This window comes from Alligator sinensis, unplaced genomic scaffold (assembly GCF_000455745.1).
Source record: "Alligator sinensis unplaced genomic scaffold, ASM45574v1 scaffold528_1, whole genome shotgun sequence".
Lineage (NCBI taxonomy): Eukaryota > Metazoa > Chordata > Crocodylia > Alligatoridae > Alligator > Alligator sinensis.
Genome location: NW_005841846.1, coordinates 1,102,190 through 1,112,544, shown reverse-complemented (window position 1 = coordinate 1,112,544; position 10,355 = coordinate 1,102,190). Strand labels below are relative to the sequence as shown.

At 45.3% G+C, this 10,355-nt stretch overlaps 1 protein-coding gene and 1 long non-coding RNA gene across 2 annotated transcripts in view; both read left to right on the top strand.

The window, feature by feature from the left end:
- Positions 1–946: 946 nt before the first annotated feature.
- LOC112550766 lies at positions 947–5,455 on the top strand. The gene is made up of 3 exons (XR_003094768.1): positions 947–1,259; positions 2,822–2,935; positions 5,424–5,455. It is a non-coding gene; the product is annotated as an uncharacterized LOC112550766 (long non-coding RNA).
- A 3,076-nt stretch (positions 5,456–8,531) lies between these two features.
- The window catches only part of MTUS1 (microtubule associated scaffold protein 1), a 164,092-nt gene continuing 162,268 nt past the window's right edge, over positions 8,532–10,355 (top strand). The window contains exon 1 of the mRNA XM_006015860.3: positions 8,532–10,076. The gene's annotated coding sequence lies outside the window, so the exon portion shown is untranslated. The remainder of the gene's footprint in view (positions 10,077–10,355) is intronic.

Here is a 10,355-nt window from a genome sequence, read left to right as displayed (position 1 = left end):
TGGCTATTTTTAACTTAAACTAACCTCCTTCTAACCTCCCTGAATCTGTATGTAGTCATCATTTCTCACTTTTAGGCTCCTTTCATCCTTCCTGTTGAGCTACTGCTGGAGAGAGAGGGCACCCCACAATCAGGGTGCTCACCTGGAAGAAAGGAGACCCAGGTGCCAATTCTGCTCCAAAAACTGTTTATACATTTTGTTCAAGGATTGGTTCATGTAAAATACATAATCATTTGAGCAAGGACTAGAGCCCAGGACTCTCTTCTTTCAAGTTTACCAATGTTGGGGCACAAACAGGGAACAGAGAGAGACAGGGAAGACAGGGGAAAGAAAGCAGAGGTGACAGGGCACAAGTGGGGGAACAGAGAGAGAGAGGGATCAGGGAGAAGGAAGAAGCAGCAAGACAAGTGAGAATGGACAGAGAGATCAGGGAGGGAATGCAGAGAGAGATGGGGATTGGGGAGAAGGCAGAGGTGGCAGGACACAAGCAGGAAGCTGGGAAGTCAAGGTGGAGGAAGATGGAGGCAGAAATGGAGGACAGAGCTGGGAGACCAAAAAGCAGGGCCAGGAAGTCAGCGGAGAGGGAGAGAAAGCCAGAGTCAGGGGAGATAGAGGCGGCAGAGAGGAATGAAGCCCAGAGGGAGGTCAGAAAGACAAGGATTTAGTTGGGAGCCTGTAGCAAGATAGAGACCAACTTGGGGTCAAAAATATCAGTTTTATTAAACAGGCAGTACACTATACAGCTCACAAAGTTATTGGCTCCTACACACACACAAGCACTCACACACACACCCACACAATGGTAGGAGAAGAGAAAAAGGCTTGGTGGAGAGACTGAAGTTAAAGTGTGTAGGGACAGAGTCCAGGTCCCTTGCTTGGGGAAGGAAGGTGGGTGATAGCTACCTACCCTGGGCTGTGAGTTGATCCTCAATGGCTAGTCGGGGTCTTGTCCAGCAAAGTGTTGTCCAGAGGGTATCACCTCCAGGACTTCTGGGTGAATAGGTAGCATAACACAATGCCAATCCAGATGGAGAGGGCATCCCAAGGAGGTCACACTCTACCACCCCTTTTATAGAGGAGGGTGTGGCAGGGCGCTGTGTGCGCATGCCACTTTAAGGGCCTGGAGCCGACAGCCACCAGGTGCCTGACGAGGGCAGCCATTTTGGAGGCAAGGGCTGCCTATATAAACAGGGCAGTTTGGCTGCTGGAGGGCAGGCAGGAACATTGTCTGGTTGGAGAACTAGTGAGATCATCTGGAGGTAAGGGAGGAGCTGTAGGGGATAGTAAGGAGGGTCCGGGTCCGGGTCCGGACCTGGACCTAAAACTGCACCCTGCTGGGAGTGGGTGGCCTGATGGGGCTCTCAGTGGTGTGGGAGCTCCCAGGAAATGCCAGGCCAGTTACCACCCTAGTGAAAGGTGGGTCAAGGTGCCTTAACCCCTTGCCTCCACTGGGTGGGTAACCCTGTTTGAGGGGCCCAGAGGGCAGACCCTGGGAGAGAGTGAGGGGCTAGAGACCTGACCTGAACAAGAGAGTACCCTCGACTGGCCCATCCTGGGGCCAGGACCAGGAAGGTCAAAAGGGCCAGGGGCCCACTGTGAGGGATGCGCAAGAGCCAGAGGTCCCGACTGGCCTGGAGGTGGGCCAGGGCTGGTAGCCAAAGGTCCTGGGGGGACCACACCCGAGAAGGGAAAATGGTTTCAGGGGGCTAGTAGCCCGAATGAAGGTGGAGAGGCTGTCTGATTGGAGGGATCATAGAGGGGTCCTGTTAGGAGGATTTGGGGGCTGGTGAGGATGTAAACACCAAGATGCCATCTGCGAGGCTTGGGCTGCAGTATTGGGGAGGAAAGGAGCTGCAGAGAGTGCCCCCTGGCATCAAGGCACCAAAATGGGCAGCCTCCTATGTAATTGACATCCATTAATGAATCAATTAACACCAAGGCGTGGTGGGCGAGAGGGCGGGTGGTTGGCCCAAGAACAGGTGGGCGGGCAACGGAGATCAACCCTGAGGAGGCCCCCCCTGTTACAGTGGGCTACCTATGTCTCCTATGGGAGGGATATGTCCAGGCAAGGACAGTCCTGCTCAGATGCCTACGTACAGATCCAGGTGTCCTCATTGTCTGGTAGGACAAAATGGTGGGGTTGCTGGTTTCTGTAGGGTCTTTAGATTTCAAATCCTGGGTTTCTGTTCTGTTCCTGGGTGAGGTCCGTGGTTCCTGTAGTTGATGCAAGGCAATGGTCCAAGTCATTGAGTTGATCATTCAGTAGAGGCCTGCTACCATTGTACCTCAAGCACCCTCATTCATTCAGGAACCAATATACATGAGACTGGTTAGACATGTCACAGTTACAACATAGGTTACACCTGGCCAGAGGACACAAGATGGAGGCTTGACATTACTTTACAGACAGAGGCCTAAATCATATAAATTCAATACAAAACAGTAAAAATCAACACAAACATAATAGAATGCTATTTACAATATAAAAGGGGGCTTGTTACTACGAAGGAGTATAAGAACTTGGCTTACCTAGTATTACTTGTAATCACTTATAAGGGATAGAGAGGGCAGAGAGAAAGTCAGAAATGATTGGGGAAGGGGAGGGAATGTATTTTTAAATAATTAAAAACAAAAAGAAAAACGGGGTTTTGCTATACTATGTTCGGTCATTTCTCCCCATGACCTAGCTTTTTTTTTTTTATTTCCTTCCTACATAATTCTTTCATCCTAGTAAAAATGTCCCTGCATCGTTCTACATTTTCCTCTCTCACTTGTCTTGTATTTTCTAACTCACTCCTTCCTCTCTCCTCCTTTACTTCAGCATTAACAGAAGTAGAGGTACTAGCCGGCTCTTGAGTCTCCTTCTTATAGACTCTACAGAAGATAAGGCACCGCCCGAGCAGAACTGAGCAGCCAAAGGGAGCAGACCAGGAATGTAAGTCATTCAATTGAAAGCCAACAACAAAAAGTTTTGTTTGCATATAAGTATCCTTTCTGTTTATAGTTGATGGTCTGTAGAGCTAATCAAGTGATTTGATTTGACAGACTGATATTTTCTATGCTATGCTTAAAAGTGGGCATGCCTACACATGTGCCCAACTGCACAGTTGTTACTGCGCATCACAGTTCATGCCTGCTGACACTGTCGCCATAGTGTCTCATGTAGACGCACCCAGTTTTCAGTTAACTGGGTTAACTGAAAACTGGTGAAAAACCAATAAAAGTAAAACCAGGGCACCTGCTCCCAAATTATCTTGCCAACTTCCTGTAGTCTCTAAAAAATTTTTTTTTTTTAAACAACAACAAAAAATGTAGCTTCCCAGTTGCTGATCTATGCAAACAGAAGAAACAGTTAAAATGAATATTTGCAAGGGTCTGATGCAATGGGATGGCTGCAGGAGTGATGGAATGAACTGTGGTTTTTGAGGGGAGGGGTTGTAGGGAAGGAGGAAATCAATGCAACAGTGAAACAATCCCAAACAATCAGTTGATATTTTCTTTAGTCACAAAGATACAAGCCTTTTTTACAGTAATGGAGATTGGCCTGTATATTTAAAGCTCTACTAAATAAGGGCTATGGGTCTTGCCTTCAAGCTTCAGGAAGCTACCCAGTTGGTTTTACCTTCCATTTGTCATCTGGATCCACATCAGCAGATGTTGTGATGTCATTAAATTACTGCTTAAGTGCCTCTCTCTTTATGTCCAGTCATTAAAACTGAATCTTCCTAAAATATCTCAACAGCTGAAATATGGATTTTTGTTTTCCAAGGCCAGAAAAGAGGGTGATTCTGCAGACTTTCTCACTTGATTTTGTTCCCTCTGATGGTCTGTTTGAACTGGAGAGTATCTGGTAAGGTTCTAAGCATTTTGGCTAGGGACAGAGATTATACCAGTTTGTGTGTAAGTGATAAGAAACTGGTTCAAATCTGTAATACAATAGAAGTTCAGTATACATAAACCACTTTCAAAATGGCCATAACTAGTTTAAGATAAACCTGGATAGATGAAGTATCAGACTTAAGGGTGCAGACAGAAGTTATAATTTTTGCCCTATCTGGCCACAGAAAGCGGTTTATAGCTGTGACCAAACACGTGAACAGCTGCAGATAGTTTTAAAATGGTCAATCATTGCATGTGGTATCAGATAAAGACATTTCAAAATGTTACTATTGGAACCTGCATGCAGGCTCCGAGCCCTCAGCTAGATTCCCCTTCCCTCTCCACTAGAACCAACAGTGGACTTTGTTCAGTTTGGGGTAATGTTGTAACTCGGATCATTTTGCAAAAATAGTTCTGAGTTACAGCTGGGAGCTGCCCTTCTGTCTGCATCCTTTAACTGATTTAGGTTAAATCAGTTTATTGAACTTCTGTCCCAGATCCCCTCCAGATTCAAATTAACTCACTGTCCCTCATCATCCTAGGATGCTTTGCTCCAGTGTCTCCCAGCTTCCGGCCTGGGCCACTGCAGGCCATGTGGATGCATTTCTGGAATCAAAAGTGAATATCTGTTCACTTGTTTATTGGTTCAATTTACACCGCTTAGACTAACTTGCGAAGATTGAATTGATTCAGTCTTGGGCTTTTTGACTGTCTGTACTTGGCCTTTGTCAGCAAACCAGGTACATATGAATATTAAATTGCTGAATAATACCACTGGCTTCAGCACACTCTGAATCACTGAATAAGGATACACCCAATCGCTGCTTCTTTATTTTATGTGTTTATAAGTAAACTACTAAGCTGATGACAGTAAAAGTAAACACTTTTTTTTTTTCATGTGGTGACAAAGCAATGCAATCATACTATATTCTACTCATTACTAAGTTATGAGTTTGAATGCCTTCTTGATGGCCTCAACCTGCATATATTCATCAGCATATCCAAATAGTCATCAACTGTGTAAAATAGCTAAGGAAAAGTTGGCTTTATAGGAAAAGTTCTTCTATTGCCATGGAGTCTTCAGATCTACCCTGAATAATTATTATGGTGAAGAGGCAGTCATTGCATACCAAAATGCGAAGGAGAAAAGTTTTCCCACTCCTCCTGGCATTCTGAATTTTAATAACTGTATTGCTAGGGATGGTTGTGGACTCTGGAAAACAGACAAAAATGATCCACTGAAAACTATGAGGCCTTGGATAGATGTGCAAGTTGAAGTGCTCCAAATGTCCTCAGAGTACTCCAGAACAAGGATGTGCACATTCACAGAGAAAGTAGTGCTTCATAAATGATCTGTGAAGAGGAATACAAAAATCTAGAACTCTTGGTTCCAAAATGAAACCTTTTATTAGACCAACTGGAAAATGGCAAGAAAATTGTCCTTGCAGAAAAGGACAATTTTCTTGCCATTTTCCAGTTGGTCTAATAAAAAGTACCATTTTGGAACCAAGAGTTCTAGATTTTTGTATGTCTTTTTGTCTCAGACCAACACAGCTACCAAGTACACCCCTGCAAAGAGGAACATTTTTGAAGTAAAGCACTTCATTTTGAAGAATCTTCTGAAATATCTGCACTTTCCAACAGTTCTCATGTATCCCACAGTGCTTCACTTACCCCCCCGCCCCCTTCCATGAAGGACAGTGTGATGGACTGCCAAAGAAAACTCTCCTGTGAATTTCTAGCAATCAGACGCCAGGTCATGCATGCCTTCCCAGCCATTTAAAAATGCTGCAGGAGGTGTGGTTGGCACCACACATTTGTACAACACTTCAAGTGTGATGAATTTAAAGACTCTGAGATTTAGAGTGCTTCAAATGTGTATCTGTCTAGGCTTGATGAGAAACTATTTCCCCCTAAATTATCCCATTAATGAGTAATATCCAGCTGACTCTAAGTTACCATAATCCTTGCCCTGGATTCACACTTGTTTAGAGATTCACTGAGAAGGTCTAATGTGTGCATTTCTCTCATTAACTTGCATGCACAGAAAATTCAAGGGAATGAACAGAAGTGAATGCAGTCTGAAGTCACCTTGACTCTGTAGACTCCTATCATTTTAGGGATAATCTGGGGCAGGAGGCAGGTTGGAGAGGGAAGAAAGCTCACTAGTGCAACTCCATTGTGAGCCTGAGAGTGAGCCTCTATATCCACCCTTACATGCTAAATTTTATTTGCCTTGAAGGATTAGACACGAGCCAAAATGGGGCATATCCTATGTCCCCACCACTCCAAAAGGGTTTTGGAGACATTCTGTGATGGGAACATCAGACTTTTAAACCCCTACAATAGTCATCTCAATGAAAAATGGGTAACTCCAAGAAGCCAGACAACTAGCTTTTACACTAGGGTAGAGTAAATAATGTTGTAGCCAAATGTGTTGAAACCACAGACACAGGATCATTTTTATTAAAAAGAAGGAGCTCACTTCATAAGGTTGGGATCAAGTCGTCATGCTAATTATTTACCTGTAGTTACGCAAACTGGACAGGTCTTACTTGTAAGTGTACAACTTCACCAGACACTGTAGAGGTTATGGTCTTAGTAGGATTAAAGGAGTAGGCATTATAAAAATTCCTAAATGAACAAACAAGCGTAATTCAGGTCATAAGTCAAACTTCAACTGCAGGTCCTAAGTTCAACTCCTAGTGGTAGTCATTACCCATTCTTAATGTTTATTTATTTTAACTATACTTGACTATATTTAAATCACTGCAAACTTGACTATTGGCATGTGGTGCACATATTGTACATTGCTTTTCTGCAGCCTCCTTGAACTCAAAGATCTCAAATTAAGTCATGCCAAAATACTTTAGGTGGTTTAAACAGTTAGTCTAATAAATCTTTTTAGAAGTTTATAACAGTGTTAGCACTCAAAAGGGATTTAATTTTTATGTCACTTAAAGAAATCTATCCCATCCTCACCACTTAAAAATTTAGGAAATTCAGAGCAAAAGCATTCATTAACTTCATATTGAAGATAAAGGTGATCAACAAAAGCCATAAAACACAAAAGTCAAAATCCCACTAGCAGTATTAATTTAGTTATGTTGTGTGTTTTTTTTTTTTGTGGGTTTTTTAAATTTTTTTTATTCCTGTTTTTCTAATAAACAACAAGATATAAGATAGAGGTTTTAAAATTCATCCAAGTCTATACTTGATCATTAATTTGCAGAACACACTGAAATCTTAACATGTGACTTCTGGAAATGAACATGGGGGGGGAAAGAACACAGAGTAAGGATCCCAGCTTAGAAGAACATGTTCAATTCTGCTGTAAAATACTGAACATCTTGAACTCCCAGGCGATCAAACCATTCAATTTAGCCATGGTGATTTGGAATAGAATCCAGGTTTTAGGACTCTCTGTTCTATGTGCTACACTAATGTACAGCTACTTTAAAATAAGATAAAATTGATTTGATAGTTATTCATTGTAATTGTAACCAACACACCCAGCAGCTGTGTGAAAGTTTGGACTGTGTTACCAGCATAATCACCAGCTTGCAAGGCTAGGCTTGTACTGTGGGCAACTCCCATATTCAATATAGAGCTTTACTAATTAATTCACATACCTGCATATGCCTCAAGATTGGCTGAGGAGATGCAGTAGGTCTGTGAGAACAACATTCATCCTAAGGTTTTTTTAAATTTTGTTGGTAAGTATTCCCAAAGAAACCTCTTTCCACAGCACCTGGGGAGGGGCAGGGAGTGGGGATAATGTATGTTCCAAGGAAAACAATTAAAAAATCAGTATACTGAACATGTCTTGGATAGCAGAATATCCACCACTCCCTTTGGCAGGTACTTTCACAGTGCAAGGCTCTGGTCTCAAAACATAGGTAGAGATCTGTGTCTGCCCCACTTCTCTGCAGAATCAAACTTTAGAACACTTTTTCTGATAGTTTTTCTCTTAATTTCATCCTATTGACTCGTTATGCTTTCTAACTACTTCCTCTCCCCCCCCCCCTTAATATTTGTTTAGGGTTTATTTTCATTTGATTTACAACACTAAAGCATTATTCTGCCCTTTTATTGTGCTTTTCAGCAATGCATCTCAAATCCTTTAGGAAGGGAATACATTACTACCCCTTTTCACAGATGTGAAAACAGGGGGCAATTGTTTAAGTGACAGAACCAAAGTCACTTGAGGGTGGGGGGACATGATAAGGATTTGCAAAATCCTAAATGGCAAAGAGAAAGTCAATAGGGATTTATTATTTACTGCCTTACACAAGACAAGAACTAGGGGCCACAAAATGAAACTAGTAGGTAGCAAGTTTAAAACTAGAAGGAAGTTTTTTCACACAGTCATTTGAGTGTGGAACTCATTGCCACCAGATGCTGGAATTGCAAAAGGAATTGAACCAATTGTTGGAGGAAAAGGGCATTAGGAGCTATTAAGCATAGTATCATAGTACTTGGGGTCAGAAGGGGCCTAAACACCAGGTCCGACCCCCTGCCCCGGGCAGAAACAGGTGCCGGGATCATATCACCCCACCTGTCCAGCCTCCTCTTGAAGATCTCCAAGGTAGGAGAGAGTACCACCTCACTTGGGAGCCCATTCCAGAGCCTGGCAGCCCTAACTGTAAAGTAAATGGGAGCAAGGACACCAGCCCCTGAATTACAAGTCCCTAGACCTTACCTTTTTTTTTTTATTAATATATATTGTGTTTCAGGTGAAGTCAGCCAAATCAGTTTCAAATCATATTGACTGAGCAGAACTCAGTCAAAAAACCATATTGATTGAGCAGGTAGAACTCAATCATTCTAAACACCATGTATGGCACTACAACTGGCGAGCATCCTCCATCCCAGACCTCTCAACCTGGGACTTCGAATACTCCCAAATCCATTGACAGGCATCCTACCTGCAGGCCCAAGTCTGGAGGTCTTGGGATTCAGATGTCCCCAGAAACTACAGGCAAGCATTCTCCATCCCAGACTCTTTAGTCTGGGACTTCAGATACTTTATTAGAAAATGTTGAAGTTTAAGGTTACAAAGTTAAAGCTAAAAGAAATCCAAAGGACCCAGAGTGAGGGGTTACATAAAACAGGATGGGGGTAGGGAAGGAAAGGTAACTAGATTACATATAAAAAGTGCGGTCAACTAACCCAAGGGGCCAGGGGGTGGGGGGAGAGTGATGCTTTTATAGAGTCAAGAATATACTGGGACCAGAGTCATTGCCCTGGGCCAGGATGCACCAGTTGCCCATGGGGGGGGCGGTGGTGAGTGGCCGGAGCTGATGGCGCTCAGCAGTGGTGGTAGCGGGGTCTGTATGGCACCGTCTGTAGGACCCCCCCTGCAAACCATGGGGCCTGGGGTTGTTGCCCTGATTTGGCCCCTCGCAGTGACGGCCCTGCTGGAGACCCTGCACAACGATGCTACGTTTGGGTTTGGAGGTGGTTTACAGAGAGTGCACACTCGGTTACAGGTAGTAGGATGTGGGTGCAATTGTGGGGGCTGGGAAGAGCCCAGGATGGGTGAAGACTTTCTCACTCTATCTTAGCCAAATGATCCCCAAAAGTCCCTCGTTCCCAAACTCTGACAGACGGTGCACTGCCAATTTAAAACAATACAGCCTTCAGTGCCACCAGCAAATTTTTCAGTTCGACCTTGGGTACCACCAACACATTTTCTGTCATAGCAAGTAATTATAATAAATCTGCTAATGTGTACCCCTGACAGGCTGTGTGCTACCACTGGTGGGACTGGTACCACAGATTGGGAGCGGCCGCCCTAGACCTTAAAATAAATGCTGCAAGTGAGAGAGAACCAGTGGGGGGAAATAACGCCCCCCAGTCCCCTCTCCCCATCAGCCTCCACCCTGCCCCCGGGTGTCAGATGACGGGGCAAGATGGACCCGTGTAAAGGCAGCTCTTAGGCTCACGCAAGACGAGCAGCAACACCGAGCGGGAATCTGTAGCCCCCGGCTCTGTTTACCGCTGGGCTGTGGCGGGCGTCTCCCCTCGTGCGGCTTCTCCTCCCACCCCGGGCCAGGGGTGGGAAAGGTGTTTCGGTGCGTGACGTCAGAGGGCGGCACAGGTGCGGCCGGGCCCGGCGGGGAGGGGAACGAGTCCCCGGACGGACGGGCGCTGCTCTTTGCTGCACGGCCGGGGGAGGCCCCGCGCACCGGGAGGTGAGTCTGCAGCTCCTTGCGTGCGCTCCCCCTTCCCCCCTCCCAGCGGCGGCTCAACTTCGCTTTAAACTTCGCCCAGATCCGGGGGCTGCGCTGTCCCCCTTCCCCCCCAGTTGCAAGGTAGCTGGATGCGGGGGGGGGACTAAGGCCCGGAGGAGGGGGCTCGGATCGCCCCGCTGCCAGGGGAAGCCTCCCAGGTGCAGTGCGCTTGCCCCCGCCAGCCCCGGGATCCTGCCCCGCTCTCGTAGTTGCGGGGAGCCCGGCCCGCCCGCCTTGCAG